Raw genomic sequence first — 19,094 nt, 5'->3', positions numbered from 1 at the left:
GATGATTGACCTGGAGAAAAATCGTGCATCCTTAAACTGGCGAGCCCTGGCTGCTGACAAATTCCACACACGGGTCACCTCCCCAGACAGATTAAGCACCGTGGTACCCTCTCCCTGGGCGGGGGATGGGAGGCCTGGCCCTGCTCCCAGATCTGCCCTGTCTCCCACGTGGCAGGGACAAAGGACCTAGCGGGAGGGACCAGGCCGTGGGGCCAGGCAGACAGCGTTCAGACTTGGGCTCGTGCCGGCTGAGTACCTTGGGGGAGGTCCTTCTACCTCTTCACCTTGGTTTCCTGGCCCCAGCGTGGCCATAATAGGAGCATGTGCCTCCAGAGCCAGGCTGGAGAGGTCACATAGCTAGGGCCCTACTGTGCTCTGGGCATTGAGCAGGGCAGCAGCTCCCGGGCACGGCCAGATGCAGGCAGCAAGTGCCCAGGTCAGCGGCACCCCACACTCACCCAGGAGGGGCCACCAGAGGTGGCAAGACAAGCTCCCGTTCAGCAGGAGTGGTGGGCGGAGCAACAGAGGCAGGATGGCCGCACCGGTGGACCCCAGGGCTACAGGAGGTGGAGGGGCCCCATCCTCCGCAGGCCCTGACTCACAAACCCCACCAGGCACGCACAGAAAGTTCTGGAAGAAACTCAAAGATGTGCTTATCATGGAATGTGGACCTGGGGAATGGACAGGCAACCGCGTAGATAGGGCAAGTCCTCCTCCCTGCTGTCCTCCAGGGGACACTGGCTTTCCATGGGCAGAGAGAATTCACTGCAGCTGGGGGTGGGGCTGGGGAAAGAGGACCCTGTCCCAGGGAAGGGCCACACTGCAGCCAAGGGAAGAGGGACAAGAAGAAGCAGGACACGCACACCCCAGACGGGGGGGGCAAGCCAGCCAGGGGGACCTCACCCCAGCTCCCCCATCACCCTAACACGGGGGAAGCCCAAGGAAGAGGGGAGCAGAGCCGAGAGGAGGCAGGAGCGGGAGGCAGCACAGGAAAGCCCTCCAGGCAACCAGAGGAGCGACGCCATGGATCGGCCACAGTGCCCAGTGCAGACCCTCCACGCAGCTACCCAGGCGCCCAGCAGGCAGCAGCGCGTGTCCCGGCCGGCCAGCCTCCAGCCAGGGTGGCTCACCAGAGCTCAGGGACGGAGCAGCCTGGGACATCTGTCTGGCACCTGGGATCCCAGCTGCTCAGGAGGCTGAGGCAGGAGGACCCAGGTTCAACTCCAGCCTGGGGAACTTGGGGACACCCTATCTCAAAACAAAGTTAAAATGGCTGGAGGGTGGGGGGCTCAGAGCTGCAGCACCTGCCTGGCACGTGTGGGGCACTGGGCTTGATCCTCAGCACCACATAGCAATAAATAAATTAAATAAAGGTCTTGTGTTCATCTACAGCTAAAACATCATTTTTTAAAAGTGGGCGGGGCATGTAGCTCTGTGGCAGAGCACGTACCTGGTAGGGGCGAGGCCCGGGGTTGGATCCCCAGCAACACACACACACAGTCTGAGGCAGAAAAAAATCACATCCACAAGACATAAGGGGTATGATGTCCCCGTTGGACACTGACGGGATTTTAGGAACCATGATTAACACGTAGAAGGCTCTAATGGAGGCAGGTCAACACGGGGAGGAAATGGTCATCAGCAGGTGAGGGCGATGCTACATGCCAACTGCAGACAGGGAGCCAGTCCCCCGCCCAGATCAGCAGAGCTGGGCACCGAGGACAGGACCACAGCTCAACAGGGACCCCGAGCCGAGAAAAAAGGATGAGCACGACCAGGCTGGAACCCGAGGGCCGCGAGGCCGCGTCACCACACAGGCCTGCGGGGGTCCACAGTGGGAGCTGGACAGAGAGCGGAGGATAGACTGGCCACTGCAGCCACTACGGTCAGCCTCAGAAATCCGCCAGGAGACAGAGTGGTCTTCACAGGCTGAGGAAGAGAAGGACAAGAGCACCCAGGGCTGAGGCTTGGATCTGAGACGTCCCCAAAGCCCTGGGCTGAAGGCCGGTCCCCAGCCAGGGTGTCTGTGGGAGGGGTGGGCCTCGGAGGCGGGGCCTGGAGGGAGGAGGTTAGGTCATTGGGGCGTGCCTGGTCGGCAGCTTGGCCCTGGGCCTCCCAGTCCCCAGGAGGGGGCTTTCCCACCATGGCATTCCGTGCCACCACCAAGGGCCCAGGGCAAGGGGACATGAGCCACAACAGAAGCCTCTGCCTGAGAGCCACGTCAACCTCCCCTCCACCCATCAGTCGTCTCAGGTATTTTACCACCATGAGGGAGAGTGACTAAAACACCCAGAGAACACGGCAAGAGGAAGGGAGCGATCCAGGTCTCGGGGGAAACGGAGCGGGACACGGTTCAAAGGAAGTGAAGAGACAGAGCCCAGTTCTACAAGATGGAGGTAGGCAAATGGCGTACGGAGGTGAAGGTGAGCTCTTTGTGGTTTTGTTTGTCAATTCTCATTGTTCTCAGACAGATCTCTGTGCTAGTCCCCTGTGTGCTGCTTTGGCAGAGTTCTGAGGGGCGCTGGGTCGGGAACAGGGACTCTCCTGAGCCCGGCTGGCAGGTGCCTGGGCCTGCATCAGCTTCTCATGGCAGAGGGCCTGGCATGGCAGAGCCGGGGCAGAAGGGAGGCCCAGGGCAGGGAGGGCAGGAGAGCCTGACCGGAGCAGCATGCCCGGGAGCCCTCCACCAGGCCTGGCACCGCTGAGGAGGAGGGGCAGGGAGTCCAAGGTGACGTGGCCACCACTAAAAACACTTAAGGGGCAGAAGTCGGAGCCCATAGAGGAGATGAGGGGAAGCATTCACAGCATTCAGTTCACAGAGAGAGGGCAGAGAGGCAGGGAAAGAAACAAGAGTGAGTGGAGCAGAAACGGCAGATTTTAACCAAACCACATCCACATCACACGAGGTGTGGGAGGTCGTCAGGTTTGATCTTTAAAAAATGCAATTTAATTATGTTAAAATCAAGATAAAAGTATGTTAACGTTAAGGTAAAATTTCCTGTCACCTGTAGAAAATCTACTTTGAACAAAGAGGCACAAAAAGAACAAAAAAGACCAAACACGAAGCCAAAGAAATCCAGAGAAGCCACGTAACAGCCCAGACGTCAGAGGAAGGGGGACTTCCCACAGTGACGCAGGGTCCCTGCATGGAGGACAGAGACTCCAACACATGAGCTGAAGTGGCCTGATGGAAGGAAAACAGGACATTGGTCATCACGGGTCAGAGACAGACAGAAGAGTCATCAGAACCAGCAAGAGAGAGAGAGCCCCCCACACGGCCAGACATGGGTTAGGACGGGCACAATGCCCACCCAAGTCAGTTCCCACCCGGCTCGCAAAACAGCCCCGGCAGCCTAAGAGAGCGGAGATCTGTTAACCTCCCAGGGTCAACAGAACCCCTAATGACAGTGAATGAGAAATCAATACAAAAAGGCAGTGGGAACGTACTTCACAACCAAGGAATCCACTGGTAGTAACTGCAGGTAAAGGGGTTAGGGGAATTCTGAAGTGCTTTCAGTTAATAAAAATGAACTCTGTAAATATCGACATCTGAAGGACACCAGCTAGCCCAGGGCTTATAGGGGAAAAGGAAACAGTAGCCCCAGATAGTTTCACTGGAGAATTCCACCCAATACTCCGGGGGAGATAATGTCGATTCTGCCCAATTCCTCCCAGCTTATCTCATGGGACTAGCAATGCTCCATCATCAAACAAAAGAGTCCAAGAAAAGAGAACTAAAGACCAACCTTTCTCCTGAATATAGATTTGTAAACACCCTGTGTGATAATAGTGAATCAAATCCCCCAATATACAAAACAAGCCTCTCAGGACTGAGCTTTATCTTGTAAATACAGAGGTTTCGATTTTTAGACCAATTAATGTAATGCACTGTATTAATAGCCCAAAAGTGAAAAGATACAATTATACCAACAAATGAAGCAAAAGCATTTGATGGAATCCAAAATCTATTCCTGATTTAAAAAATCTTGGAAAAGCAAAAATTATAGGAAAATGCTTTAACCTGAAAAAGAACACTGATGGTGAACATCCAGCTCCAGAGTGACTTTCTCCCTATTATCAGGATCAAAGCAGAGTCCCCCTCTCCATTCTTGGCCAACATTTCTGTACTACACCATAAGTTTCAGCCAGTGCAATAAGGCCTGAAAAAAAAATTAAAAGTACACAGACAACTGTGTACTTCACTGAGGTTCATTCACAAATAGCCTGATTATCTACATAGAAAAAGCCCAAAGAACCTACCAAATGAGTTCATCAAGATCATCAGATACATAATCAACACACAAAAATTGATTACATTTCTACGTACACACTCGCAAGGAAGAAATGGAATCTTAATTGAAAAAACAAATATCAAAGCAATAATACCAAATAATGAAGTATTTAGATATAAACTGTAATCATGCAAAGTCTGAGTGCTGCAAACTAGAACCTCGGCTGGAAGAAGTCAAATAAGACCTAATAATGAATGGGATTTCCATCCAATTTCACGTAGATTTAGTGCAATGTCAGTGCCTTGTTAGTGGGCAAGCAGATTGGCTAAGACAGCCACTGGAAGTCTGAGAACCATGATGGGTTGAGGACTGGCACTCTCCGAGGCCAGCGCTGGCTGCAGCGATCAAGACAATGTGACGGTATAAGCAGGAACACAGGCACAGGTGGTAGAATCAGATCAGAACTCAACAAGCACAAAGCCAGTCCAGTCCACACCAGGGTCAATAATAGCTGGTTAATTAACAGGTGGAGAAGCAGTGGCTCTGTCTCCCTGAAGAGCTCCCGATCGGGAACGTAGGTAGGAATGAGAAGGGCAGACACTGCCTCAGGACACATGACCTCGCACGGACAGGTGAGACCCACGTGGACAAGAAGCCCACCAGGCAAAAGTTACAGGGGACAAAGGTATTTTTGTAGCCCCCAAGTATCTGCTTCCAAATATCATGAACTTAAGGGGAAAGACATGTTTTCAAAGGAGAGACCAGGCTGGTGGTCCCCTACCCGAGGGATGGAGGTTGGGGTCACCAGGGGTGGGACCCGTGGGTCAGCCCTGACGCAGTGCCATCAGACGGGCCACCTCTGCTGCTGTTCTCTCCAGCGGGCCAAGGAGAGAAAGCCCAGACCAAGCCCTGGGGAGGAAATTGCAGAATAACTTCCACATCTCAAGGTCATAAAAGACAGGGGTCGATGGGGACTGTCACAGACTGGAGGGCACAGAGGCCATGAAAACTAAATGCCAGGTGGAATCCCAGAGTCAGTTTGGAATACCGAACTTCAGGGGAAAACTGGTGCCGTCTAGAAGAAATGCGTCCAGGTGCAGAGGCCCACCTGTAATCCCAGCAACTCAAGAGGCCAGGGCAGGAGGATCACAAGTTTGAGGCCAGCCTCAGCAATTTAGCAAGACCCTGTCTCAGAACAAAAAATAAAAAGAGTTGGGGACATCGGGCTGGGGATGTGGCTCAAGCGGTAGCGCGCTCGCCTGGTGTGCGTGCGGCCCGGGTTCGATCCTCAGCACCACATACCAACAAAGATGTTGTGTCCACCAAGAACTAAAAAAATATTAAAAACTAAAAAAATATTAAGAACTAAAAAAATATTTAAAAAATTCTCTCTCTCTCTCCCTCTCTCCTCTCTCACTCTCTTAAAAAAAAAGAGTTGGGGACATAGCTCAGAGGTAGAGCAACTCTGGGTTCAATCCCCAGAATTTTCAGAAAAAGATTTTTTTAAAAATGTCCTTAGTACAGATGAGTGTCCTGTGGATATTAAGATGTTGGCATCAGGGGATCCTGGGCAAAGGGGGTTCTGGACATTTCTGTACTGTGCACCCACCCTTCTGTAATTCTAAAATGATCTCCCAGGAAAAAGTCACAAGCCCAGATGGAGCCCAGCGGCGTCGGCACACACCCTCCCCGGCTGAGAGGCCACTGTGAGGCCGCACAGTCGAATCAGTGTGGAACAGCATGGAAGGGCCAGCAGTGGAGCTGCCCACGTACGGCCAGCTGGCTTGAGACAGGGTGCAAAGCAACTGTGGAGAAGGGAGGGCTTTCCAGAACAGGGGCTGGGACACTGGACGGCCGGGACACTGGACGGCAGGGACACTGGACGGCCGGGACACTGGACGAGCTTCCGTCCACACCTCCCCTCATGGGAGCGTTTCCTCAAGAGGGTTAGAACCCAAACGTAAAGGGATACAATTGTGGCAGGGAATACTTGCGGCCTTGGTTAAGGGACATGTTCTTATGTGCATGATCCTTGATAGAAAAATCTGTTCAATTTGCTTTGCAAAGAATAAGAAGCAGAGAAAAAGAATAAATTATATTCTTTGAGCAGAGAATAAGAAGACAGACCCCAGGTTGGGAGTGACTCTTGCAAGTCACAGATCTGACGAGGGGCCTGTGTCCACCCTGGTGAAGAACTCTCCAGCCCAGTCACGGGCACGCCACCCGTCCGACAAAGGAGGGACCCACCACGGAGAAGATCTAGGCGCAGCAGATACGCGCTCGGAAAGAAGGTCCACATCCACCGAGGAAGACGGGAGTGGACGCTAGGCCAAGAGGGACAGAGCCGCTGCTCCACTGCTGAGAGTGTGCCGGCCAGGACACAGAGCGCCCAGGGTCACCCGCAGGAAGAGGCGTGGGTGGGCACGTGTGTCTTGGAGTGTAGCACAAGCACCTGCCACAGACCCGCCACGGCCCTGGACCCTCACCCAGGGGAATGGCAGCTGTGTTCCCACGAGAGTCGGAGTGAGGCCACGTGGCTCTGACCATCAGGGCCCAATGGTGGCCATCACCTGACCCTACACAAGGGGAGGGGGCTGCAAAACTGTGGTGCACCCCGCGAGGGGCCAAGCAGGCCACCCGGACAAGAGAGGCTGAGCTAGTCCAGGCTGTGCACCGTAGTCCCAGCTACCAGGAGGCTGAGGCAGGAGGATAGCTGGGTCTAGGATTTGAGGCCAGCCTGGGTAATATAGCAAGGCTCTGTCTCCCAAACAAACAAATAAACAAAAATAAAATTAGAAAGACAGAGGAAGAAAGGGCCAAATAAGGCCAGGTCACCCGGCAGGAAGGGGCTCAGGCCGGGCTGAACCAAGGAAGCCAGGCCACAGTGACCACTGTGGGTTTCTTGGCAGCCTCCTGAGAAGGCCAGGCGGCCGGGGTGTGGTGATCCCGACCATGGCGGGCCAGGGGCGAGGAGGCCCTAACTACACAGGGACCTGGGTGGGGAGTGGGTGACTCCTGTGTCCCCATTCCGTGACCCCATGGTTGTCAAAGCCCATCGGCTGCAGGTGAGCAGCATCCACTGAACCATGGGACATTTTAAAACCTCTCCAGTTTGCCTCTCTGCGCTTGTCTCCTGATCTTGGCCTGTGACCCAGAAACAACGTGTCTCCGAAGGGCCACTTCCTCAGCTGGGATCCCAGAGAAGAAGACAGTATGGGACAGACCGGGTCCCGGGTGCCCTGGGCCTGTGGCCTCTCCCTGGGGCCACCTTTGAGGAGTGGGAAGACAGGGATGCCTCCTCGGGCGGCTCCCTCTGCTGGCCCTGCTGACCCCTTTGGATGAGCCCCTCAGCCCCAAGGGTGGTCCCTGATTCCTCTTCAGCCTTTGGTGGTGACCTGCAGTCCCCTCGGAGTGACTCCTTTGAGACCATCAGCCATGCAGCCCCTACCCAGCCGGAGAGGACTTGGCTGCCTGGCCAACGGAGAGACCCTCCCCTGGGCTTCTCTGTGGCCCTAGAGAGAGGGTTTGAGCTGTGGGGTGCCCCTGGGAGGAATTGGTGGCCACAACTTTTGTCATTTGGAAGAGTCCAAGAGACCCTCAAAGTGCAGGGGCCCTGCCCACACCTCAACCTGCTGTGTGAGCCAGACACCCCAGGGTTCCCAACAGCCTGGCGTGCCACCTGGAACCAGAGGCCACCTCCAAGTCCTGCAGCTCTCTCCTCTGAGCTGCCCCATGGCCCCAGGTCTGTGCCCCTCTTGGGGGCTGTACCCCAAGCTCAGAGCCTCCTTGGCCCCTGCTGAGCTGTCTTCCTGAGCAGGCCACATCCAGCACCCTGGACCAGACCCAAGGCCCAGGCCTGCATGCAGAGTGGCCCAGACTGGCCCATGTTCTTGGCAAGAGCCGCCCCCCAGTGTGGACGCAGCTGCTGTCTTCCCCAGAGCCCCGCCTGGCCCCCCTTCCTGACCCCATTAATTGGGCCACATCTGGTGACTACAGACCACGCACGGCTCACTCCCACCTCATCTAGGGCCCCGTCCTGCTTCCAGGCTTGAGCCAATCAGGCTGAGCGCCTTGCCGGCCGACGGTTCTGCAGTCCTGACAGCCCACAAGCTGAGCCCTTTGGACCAGCCTGGCAGAGCCAGGCCCTGCACACTGCTGGTCTCCAGGATGCCAGGTGTCACACACACCTGAGCAGGGGGGACGTCCCACACCCAGAGCAGAGTCTAGAATCGCGCACCCTGCCACCCCTTCACTTCCACCCCTACACCAGCACCACGGTGCTGACCTGAGGCAGAAGCTCCGCAGAGGACCCCAAATGCCAGCCCCCAGATGCACTTGCAGCCTGGGACAGAGGACAAGGTGACGGATGTCTGCAGCATGAGGATGTGGACCGCCTCTCCTGCAGCCCATCCTGTGGCAGTGAGAAAGTAGAAACAGCTCCCTGGACAGTAGAACGCCTGTCATAACCCGCAGGGCGAGGGCTGCCTGGAGGAAGTGGTCCTGGGTCTGAGGGCCGAGTAGCCAGGCAGGGTCCCTGCCCCCAGGAAAAGCCCCTTGGTTCACGGAGGAGCCAGCGGGAGACTGAGGCCTCCCCCAGGAGACCGGCAGCCAGCAGAGACCAGGAGAAGCAGGGGCTGGCGAGGCAGCCTGAGGCCGGCCTTCAGACTCAGGACAGAGAGGCCCAGGGGAGGGGTAGCATCTGGGGGTCTCAGCCTGGGAGCCGGGCTGGAGCTGGACTGCAGGGCCTTGCCTAGAGGCTGCTGGCCTCAACACGGAGTCCTGGGTCATGCGAAGCTCGAGGCCCAGCCCGGCACCTGGGGACCCCAGTCTTGGGCCAGGCACCTCCACCCCACGCTCTCCATCACCCCACCACCCCGGCCTGACGGGAAGGTTTTCCAGTTCCCCCCGTGAGGCTCAGAGGGGCCCTATGACCTCTCACTCTGCGTCCTAGGCTCACCCCACACTCTCCGGTGGCCAGGGGCCTCCCAGGAGGCCTGCGTCAGAGCGCCAGGATTCCACGCTTCAGAGCCAGAGGACGCCAGCTGGGCAGGCCACGGTCAGTGCCATTCCATGGCCCTGCTCTGCCTCTGGGCCCAGGCCAGTGTGAGCCGGGCTGCCCAGGCCCTGGCTGGATAACCCTCACTCCGCATCTTCTAGACGTCCCTTCCCCCCAGACACTGGTCCCCAGGCAGGACAGGGTCACACTCCAACAGAACACTCTAGAGGGAGACTCGGAAGACGCGTGGAGAACCGGGGGGCGCCTGAGGGGGTCTTCCACGGTAGCTGGATGGCTTCTCCTCCTGTGCCCTGGGCATGTGGGCTACGACTATGTGAGGTCACCTGTGGAGGAGGGTCACCTGTGAACAGGGTCACCTGTGAAGGTCGCCTGTGGAGGAGGGTCACCTGTGGAGGAGGGTCACCTGTGGAGGAGGGTCACCTGTGAACAGGGTCACCTGTGAAGGTCGCCTGTGGAGGAGGGTCATTTGTGGTGGAGGGCTACCTGTATGGGTTGGTCACCTGTGGAGGAGGGTCACCTGTGGAGGAAGGCCACCTGTGAACAGGGTTACCTGTGAAGGTCACCTGTGGAGGAGGGTCACCTGTGGAGGAGGGTCACCTGTGGAGGAGGGTCACCTGTGAACAGGGTCACCTGTGAAGGTCGCCTGTGGAGGAGGGTCACCTGTGGAGGAGGGTCACCTGTGGAGGAGGGTCACCTGTGAACAGGGTCACCTGTGAAGGTCGCCTGTGGAGGAGGGTCACCTGTGGAGGAGGGTCACCTGTGGAGGAGGGTCACCTGTGAACAGGGTCACCTGTGAAGGTCGCCTGTGGAGGAGGGTCACCTGTGGAGGAGGGTCACCTGTGGAGGAGGGTCACCTGTGAACAGGGTCACCTGTGAAGGTCGCCTGTGGAGGAGGGTCATTTGTGGTGGAGGGCTACCTGTATGGGTTGGTCACCTGTGGAGGAGGGTCACCTGTGGAGGAAGGCCACCTGTGAACAGGGTTACCTGTGAAGGTCACCTGTGGAGGAGGGTCACTTGTGGAATAGGGTCCCCTGTGGGGGAGGGCCACCTGGGGGTGGGTCCCCTGTGAGGGACGGCCACCTGGGAGTGGGTCACCTGTGGGGGAGGGCCACCTGGGGGTGGGTCCCCTGTGGGGGAGGGCCACCTGGGGGTGGGTCCCCTGTGGGGAAGGGCCACCTGGGAGTGGGTCGCCTGTGGGGGAGGGCCACCTGGGGGTGGGTCCCCTGTGGGGGAGGGCCACCTGGGGGTGGGTCGCCTGTGGGGGAGGGCCACCTGGGGGTGGGTCCCCTGTGGGGGAGGGCCACCTGGGGGTGGGTCCCCTGTGGGGGAGGGCCACCTGGGAGTGGGTCCCCTGTGGGGGAGGGCCACCTGGGAGTGGGTCGCCTGTGGGGGAGGGCCACCTGGGGGTGGGTCCCCTGTGGGGGAGGGCCACCTGGGGGTGGGTCGCCTGTGGGGGAGGGCCACCTGGGGGTGGGTCCCCTGTGGGGGAGGGCCACCTGGGGGTGGGTCGCCTGTGGGGGAGGGCCACCTGGGGGTGGGTCCCCTGTGGGGAAGGGCCACCTGGGAGTGGGTCGCCTGTGGGGGAGGGCCACCTGGGGGTGGGTCCCCTGTGGGGGAGGGCCACCTGGGGGTGGGTCGCCTGTGGGGGAGGGCCACCTGGGGGTGGGTCGCCTGTGGGGGAGGGCCACCTGGGGGTGGGTCGCCTGTGGGGGAGGGCCACCTGGGGGTGGGTCCCCTGTGGGGTGGGTGGTGGGATCTGCTCTCCCTCTCTGCAGGGGCAGGTGTCCTGGGCGGGAGTTTTCCCGACAGCATCAGCCTTCACAGGGGCTTCTTGGAGAGCACCTGAGGGGAGGGGTCGGGGGGCACCGTGAGCCTGAGGCGGTGGCCCCGATGGCACACCAGCACCCGGAGTCTCCCCTGCCCAGGTCCCCAGCTCTCTGGGTGAAGACCAGGAGTTGCCAGGGCAGGGCCAGCTCCAGGGCCCCAGTGTCAGATGGGCCCCAGGGTCAAGGCGAGGGCAGGGCCTGTCCCTGGAGCAGATGGCCCCTCTCAGACCCTGGGGGCATCAGAGCAAGGCTGTGCCACCACCCTCATGTGGCCTCGGGTCCCTTCATGGCCTCCAGACTTGGGCCGAGTTGGTTCTGACACCCATGATGTGAGGACAGGGGTCCCTAGACTCAACTGAGGTCTGCGGGAAACCCCCAAGTCACGTCCCTCAAGGAGCCAAGATAAAGGAGAAAGCCACCGGCTTGAGCACGCCCACCGCATGCCCCCACACTGGACGGGGACGGCTTGTTGACGAACGTCTGCCCAGTTCTGTGACCCTCCTTCCCATCAGCGTGGAGAGAAATGAGTCCCTAACAGTCCTTCGGGAAATCACCCCGGGGCTGGCTTCTGCACGAAACCCACACAGACTCTCAAGGTTCTCGTTAAATGGGAAAATTTACTTGGAAGTTTCAAAGTTAATCTGAACTGAGCTGAAAATGAAAAATCGTCTATTTTCTCATCATGATTACACAATTCAAAGAAAATAATTACGCATTTTCCTCCGAGCTCCCGGCACCTCTGCTTTCCGGGGTATTGCCCAAGCCATGCTGGGTACTTGCGTGGTCAGCGCGGGAGATGGTGGGTGGTCGGAGACAGCCAGGCACTTGAGGCCCTGGCAGAGCGTTCCGGGCAGTGGTGGGGAAGCAGCCAGAGCCCGGTGGGAACTGGGCGTGCGGGGTGCTGACAGCAGCCAGGAGGCCTGGAGGGGAGGGCCAGTGGGGTGGAGGCCAGAGTCCTGCCCCTGACCATGGCAGGGCCTGGAGCTGCGATGGGCATGAGGGAGGGCTTCACAGGCTGTGTGTGAGGCCTCAGCTGGCCCCAGGGAGTGGGAGGCCGCAGAGTCCTCCGCCCTCCACGCAGCGATCTGGCACGACGTGATGGAGGGTGGTCACTCAGCATTTAGCTGAGGGCATTTCATCACACTTGTTGCTGGAGGCCCAGGGGCCCTGCGGATGGCCAAGCGACACTTAGCAGGGGAAGCTGGTGTCCCCGGGGGGCAATTAAACACTTCTGAGCACTTTGGAGAGGTGACCTGCCCCTCAGAGACATGCCCACTTCCCCAGGATGAGCCCTCCCTGTGGGCTAGAGAGGAGGGCTCTGGCATGGGGGGCGCAGCTGGGCCGAGGAGATCAGCCTGTGCGCATTAACGCCAGGCTGAGGTAATGTGCTCTCAAGGAGACCAGATCGATGCGCCCTGGCCGGGCATCTTGTGTCTAAAAGGACTCCAAGGCCGAGAGGATGGGCTGCTGGGCTCTGCCGGCCACTCGGAATTTTGTGAAGCTGCAGAGGCTTCACGTGAGGTGGCCCCAGCGCCCCAGTGCCCAGCCACATCCTCCCCTCAGGTGGCACACCTGTGCAGGGACGGGGACACCTTCCAAGCGTCGCTGCCTGGCCGTCCACCGGTCGTTAGGAGTGCCAGCCTGCAGGTTGTCCACACTGGAGGGACGCGCCCGCGGCCAGCTGAGTTCCTTGGTGGGTGTGGCTGTGTCGCCCACAGGGCTCAGTCCATCCCACGGCCACTGGTCACTCTGTTGAGAGAGAGGAAGCAAGGCACCAGGGAGGTGCAGCATAGCTGGCCTCAGTGGCCTCTTCTGTCCCCAAGGCCACATCCCAGTGGAAATGCTACAGGCTCAGCAGGACAGGGTGGGAGGTGGGCTGACCAGACATCAAAGTGGCCAGAATAGGAAAGGTCACTGTAGAGGTGTGTCCAAGCCCTGTCTCCCAAACACTGTCCTTCCAGCTGCTTGGCCAAGCTGCCATTAGGAAGAGGGCTACGTGGTGACCAGGAGGTACAGCAGCTGTGTGTGCCCACATCAGCCCTTCCCATCCAGCAGCAGAAGGCCACAGGTGACCCTGAGTGGGGCTGGACGAGGTGGGACAGTGATGGGGGGCTTTGGAGGTGCTTCTCTGTGGACCCAGGGCCAGGGAGGCCCATAGCAGGAGGGCCGCTTGACGAGAGGATTGTGCTGGCCACAGCCTGGAGCTGCGCAGGTGGACATTGCTGGCCACCCAGTGCCAGCAGCTCTTATGCCCACAACCCCACGGGTCACCCGCTCTCTCATTCGTTCATTCACTGAGCACACACCTGGGGGACATGGGATGGGTGGGGCAGCCAGCTCCCCCCCAGGGGAACCAGCTGTACCCCAGCAGGAGAGGGTGCCACCCACAGCCCTGCAGGGTCATGCTCTGCCCACGCCCACAGAGGGCAGCAGCCTGCTAGGGGCAGCACAGGTGGCCTGGGCACCCTCGCAGGGCTGTCCCCCTGCAGCAGAGCTTGTCCCCCTCCCCTCTCCCACCTGCTGCCCATCTCGACTCTCCAGTCTCTGCCAAGAGCCCAGGAGACTTGACCTGGGAGCCCTGTCCCTGCACCAGCATTGTAGGGCTGGCGACGCCCGTGGAGCAGGTGCCCCAGGCAGGAGGGTCAACCCTAGCCCTGACCCTGACCCTGACCTTCAGACCCATAGGAGATCTGTCACCGCTAACACTGAGGTCACAAACTGGGGACGCTTCCCTGGCCTACATTTTACCCGTTAGAAGCTGTGATTGCAGATGTGGGGCGTTTCTCTCCTGCATTCTCTGATTGGGTCTGAGTCCTCAAACCGACCACTTTGAACTCCTAGAGGGAAGTGGCCCCTCCACCCACCAATCAAGTAGCCCTGACACGACCAGGTCCCGAACACTCGCTCAGCTCCTGGGGAGTGATGGACTGCCGCTCTGGAACTCTCTCTGGAGTTGACTTGAATTCTTATTCTGTTCCTCCAGTCACCTGGGGCTCTTGATGTTGCCTTTGAAATCAGCCACCTTGCACTCTGGCTCACAGCCTCCTCCACCCACCTCTTCCCCTCGCCCCCTGATCAGAATTAACCCTGAAGGCTGAACAAGGTCCAAGGGCCAGTGTCCTGGACTCAGCCTGCCCTCTACCTTCCTAGACTCACAGGCTCCTGCCGCTGAGCCTGAGCAGCGCTGTTCCTCTGCCCATCATGCTCTTCCCCGACCTCTGCTGGCCCCACATCTCAGGCATGGGGGACGAAAGGTCCCCAGCCAGGGAGGCCTTTCCAGGCTGACCTGAGCTAACCCGGCCACCCTCCCTGCAGGACACTTACCCTGTGAGGCCATGCCCATGTCTGAAAGGGCTTGTGCCCAGGGCAGTTCAGTGACCCATGGATCAGGATTGTCCTCCTCGCCAACACGCCCTGACATCAGCTTGCCCTCGTTCAGTCACCACTGCCAGGCTTGGGGTGTCACCGATCCACTGGGAATTGGGGACAGAGCTGCTACTTAGTTGGGCTGGGGTCACTATGTCAGTGGTCAGCCACATGAGACCAGGACCTGGGCACCAAGATGCCTGCTTCAGGGCACCTGTCCCAGGCCACCCTCCAGCACCTGGCTCCTGTCCTGTGGAGGACTTGGACAGCTCATGGGATCCTTGTCCCTGCCATCACCTTGTCCTGGGTGTCCTGGGATGCCCTCCTGCCCTGGAGGGGGGTGCATGGGGGGGAGATCGAGGTGTCCTGAGGTCACAAGTGCCTCTCACCTGGCCGTCCGCACAGGGCTCCCGGCACCGTGGGGAAGAGACCGCAGTGTGGCGTCCGTCTCCGTGGGCGGCAGGAGAGGCAGTGAGCACTGCCAGGCCCTCGGGTGAGGCAGCCTCGCGGTGACCACCAGGAGCCTCTCTGAGCTGAGGACGCGCTGGGGGTGCGCAGGAGGGTGCTCCTCGGGGGCTTGCTGACGAATGGGATTCCCTGAACCTCGCTGTCCACACAGCCGAGCCTGAGCCTGTGGCGGACCGAGCTCTCCTCTCCTTTCCAGTGTTGAAGACCAGCCAGTGCCAGTGATGTCACGTGGCCTGGACATCGGCTGCCTTCATCCCGTCCCTACGGTCCTTGTGCTGACCTGTATGGACACTGCCCACAGGTGCAGCGCCTGCCCAGCTCTCTAGGCCAGTGGCACGTCCCCGGGAGCCTCTCCAGGTGCTAGCAGGAAGGGGGAGGGGGATCCTAGATGGGGGATGGGACTGAAAGCCGGGGGCGGTCTCAGGAAAGCATGTGACTATCTTGCACTTGGCAGGAACTAGAGAGGTGTCCTTCATGCTGTTTGGCCCTGACTAGGAGCAGGGAGCCGGAAGGTCAAAGGCAGTGAGAGCTGAGAGGTGTGAGCCCCCCGTCAGGGCAGGTGTGTAAGTGGGCGTGGGTGGCCACAGCCCTGCCTGGCCAGAGCTCAGGCCAGACGGTCTCAGAGGCCCCCTTTCTCCAGGAGCATGTGACTCTGTGGATCTGAGATTGGGTTCTCAGGTGTAAGACCAGTGACTCTGCCAGCATGCATTAGACACCTACTGTGTGCACCCCTGTGGGGGAAACTATGACTGAGACGGGGCAGAGAGAAGGGCAGATCCCAGGAGGGCAGCTGGCCCAGGGAGGACCACAGGCCCCAGGGAGGGCAGCCGGCCCCAGGGAGGACCACAGGCCCCTGCCCTAAGGCCTTGGTGCCCCATGAACAGGAGACCAAGCATGGGCACCACATGCTGGCTGTCCTGGGGTGGCCTGTGAACTGGGCCATTACCCTTCCCAGGTAGAGACGGGAGCTGAGGCCGCAGCAGACAGGAGCTGGTCCAGCAGCTCCCAGGACACGGAGCCGGGTGAGGCTTGGCTGGCCGGGGAGGATCTCAGCCCCCCAGTCCAGACGGAGTCCTCCGAGCCCCCTCCCATCGAGCTCCCTGACTTCCGGGTGGCTGGGCCCAGCTGAGAGCCCAAAGCCGGCCCCCTGCCCGCTCCTCCCGCTCGGCCTCCACGGGCCCTCGGGGCTATCATGCTCAGCCGCCGGAGTGCGCAAGACCCGATTAATCGTTCATAAAGCACTTAGACACTCTCAGGCGACAAGAGCCATGTCACAGGAACATTATTTCATTACCGTCCCACAGAGACAAAGCCATCAGCCAGGGTCTGAAAACAGGACTCTGAGCCAGCGGCCAGTGCCTCGTCCTCTGGGACTGTGGGCTCGTCACTTAACCCCTTGCAAGGCCCCCTGTACGCGAGCTGTCCCTGAGAGCACAGAGTTCTGGGCAGGGCTAACGTCCCTCCCCCAGCGCCTCTCCCAGGCACCAGGAAGCCAGGAGGAGGCCATGGGGCCGCCCTGCATCACTCTGTAGGGAGGTGGCAGAGCCAGGAGTGCCGACGTGCAGAGGCCCTGGAGCTGCTCTGCACAGGTGACCATGTCTGGGGGACACAGAGGACTGGCTGGCTGGTGACAGCTGCTCCTCAGGCTCTGATGATGGTGCCACCAGGTGCCCACCTGGGTGCCACAAGCCCATCAGTGCCATTATTTATCCCTTCATTCAATCACACAGGTGCTGGCCAGCCTCGACCCAGGCATGGTGACACAGGTGGCCCAGCAAGAGACCTGCCCACCGGGAGCCAGCAGTTTATCTGGGAGGACCCCAGCAGCCTCTTGTGACATGCTGGCTTGGGGTGCAGGGGAGGTCCCCAGCCTACTGGGGAAGCCAGGTGAGATGCTGGGGAAGAGGGGTGTGGGCTGAGTCCCCTAGAGCGGGGGCACAACCGGGTGGAGGGGCCTGAGGAGAGGGCAGAGCCCAGGCCTGGCACCCTCGGCCTCCGGCCCAGCCCCTGGCTGCCAGCTCCTCACACCTGCCCCTGAAGCTCTGCAGAGGTGACAAGCAGGGTGCCTTAGGAAAATCATCTCTGCCCACTTCCCTGTCCCCGGCAACCCCTGACTCCGCCTCAGGGCTTCTTTGCTGAGAACACAGCGAGTGGAGCTCAGGGCTGCGAGGGGCGGGAGGCCAGCGCTCGGGCCTCCCCACTGTGGCCTCCTGCCCACCGCCCTCTCCCCTCCCCGCCAGGAGCCAAGCACTTTGTGAGCACTCTGCCGAGGCCTCCCGAGGCCGATCCTTCCTCCGGTCCTGCAGAGCCCCAGAGCACAGCTCGCTGCCAGGTCTGCGGGAGCGTCCCCCTGCAGCCCCCTAGAGAGGACTTCAAAACGCTGTAGCCCTCCCTGGCACAGCAGGGACCCCCAGAGGGGCCCCACCCCAGTCCCCTCCTCGCTGTCCGATGTCGCTGCTTGAGAGGTGGGAGGACTCTTCCTCTCCCCTGCCCTCCGTGGGGTGAGCCCCGGTCCGGCCCTGCTCCTAGTACCTGTCCCACCCCTGCCCCAGGAACCTGTGAGCGGTCCCCGCCCCACAGCTCCATGGCCCCTCTGAAACCCTCTCCCCCTGCAGTCAGCTCTGGCCCCAGGGGCTGGTCTGGAAGGACCGGCAGCCTCCCTCTGGCCCTGGTTGGGCAGCCACAGCAGGCACTAGCGAGGCCTGGGTGGGAGGCACAGGAGAGGCCAGAACTCGTGACCCCACACCCATGTGGGACAGTGGGAAGAGCAGGTGTGGTCACAGAGCACCCTGGCCAGGCACCCAGGTGTGTCCCAGGCCTGCTGCTGCAGGGGCCACGTGCAGGTTAAGGCCTGTCTCTGAGACGAGGGGCCCCTTCCTGTGGACTGGAAGCAGGAGGGTGTGGTGACCCTCTGCCGCCACTGGCCACTCTCCCTGGTTTCAGAAGCCGGACTGTGAGACCCAGGATCCCCCAGGAGGACGGCCCTCGCCACAGCCCTGCCAAGTCCCTCCATGGCCACGCGGGGGATGCTCCTCTGCACACCTCAGGGCTCTGAAGTGACCCAAGGCCTGCTCCTGCTTGGGCCTCAGTCCCCTGAAGAGTGAGGACTGGACGGTGGCCTTAGATCGGGTCCTGGTGAGAAGAGGAAGGACGCTGTTTGGCTGAGACCTGGGGTCTTGGGGAAGTCACTCTGTCCCCCCACGAGCTCCAACCAGTGGCCATGGTATTAGGGACACAGCCTCACACAGAGTGAGTGCAGCTAGGCAGACAATTGTCACTGTCCCCTGGCCCTGGACAGTCCTGCCTCTCCCATCAGTGTTCATCCTGGCTCCCGGCACCAGGAACAATGGAATCCCCAGGGTCCAGGCGGCTTCCCCCCACTTGTGAGCTGATGTGGGCGGAGTGGACTGGCTCCCCCGTCCTGAGCAGGCAGGGCAGCAAGAGCCCACCTGGGGTCAGCAGGCCTCACAAGCAGCACCTCTGGCCTCCCACTAGGGCCTCTTTGAGGATGTGGAAATGCTATAATTGCCACTACTAAGAGCCAGCCCCCATGCACCCCCTGACCTTGACCAGGCAAGGTCAATATGAATCATTTGCTAAAAATGATGGCCACACTCAGGAGATGTGGGGGAAGTCAGAAGGGCCAGCACCTGCAGGCCAGTGGACGCACCCCGACCACGTGTGGCTGTGCTGGTGCTCAGGGTGGCCCTGATCACCACAGGTGTGGGCTCGCCCTGGGGCCTCCATGATTGCAATGCACACTCGGGGCATGGGGGGGCCACTGGGTCCAGATGAAAGGGAGCCCCAGGCAGATGCAGAGGCCCTGGGACGGAGTCCCCAGGAGGGGAAACAGAGAGGCCCCCAGGCCTGGGGCTCCTAAGCCACTGGTCACCCAAGAGACCCAGGATGGTGCTTTGAAGTTCTCCCTGTCCTGCATCTGAGCTACAGCACAGGGCCAAGGCTCAGGGGCAGCGGCTCACTCTGGCGTCTATTGACCAGGCATAGGGGGAGGAGAGCAGGGACATTCACAACAGCAATGCTCCTGAGTGGGGGCAGAGGGACCCTGAGCCCCCCTCCCCATGGTGAGCTGCCAGGCCTGGGAGGGAGTCAAGGGCCCTGTCCCTCCTCACGCCCTCATGTCGACGTTGATAGGTAAGGAAGCGAGGCACAGGAAGCGAGGCACAG

The 19,094-nt window shown here is 60.1% G+C and overlaps 1 long non-coding RNA gene across 1 annotated transcript; it reads right to left on the bottom strand.

Moving 5' to 3' along the window:
- Window positions 1–12,011: 12,011 nt before the first annotated feature.
- On the bottom strand, window positions 12,012–14,499 carry LOC308654394. Its single transcript, XR_014023256.1, has 3 exons — window positions 14,400–14,499; window positions 12,648–12,824; window positions 12,012–12,242 (listed from the first exon to the last, which is right to left on the bottom strand). It is a non-coding gene; the product is annotated as an uncharacterized lncRNA (long non-coding RNA).
- Window positions 14,500–19,094: the final 4,595 nt, after the last annotated feature.

This window comes from Spermophilus citellus, assembly GCF_964194105.1.
Source record: "Spermophilus citellus genome assembly, chromosome: 8".
In the NCBI taxonomy this organism is placed as follows: Eukaryota; Metazoa; Chordata; class Mammalia; order Rodentia; family Sciuridae; genus Spermophilus; species Spermophilus citellus.
The sequence above is the reverse complement of the archived record's forward strand: the minus strand, read 5'-3'. Positions and strand labels throughout refer to the sequence as shown.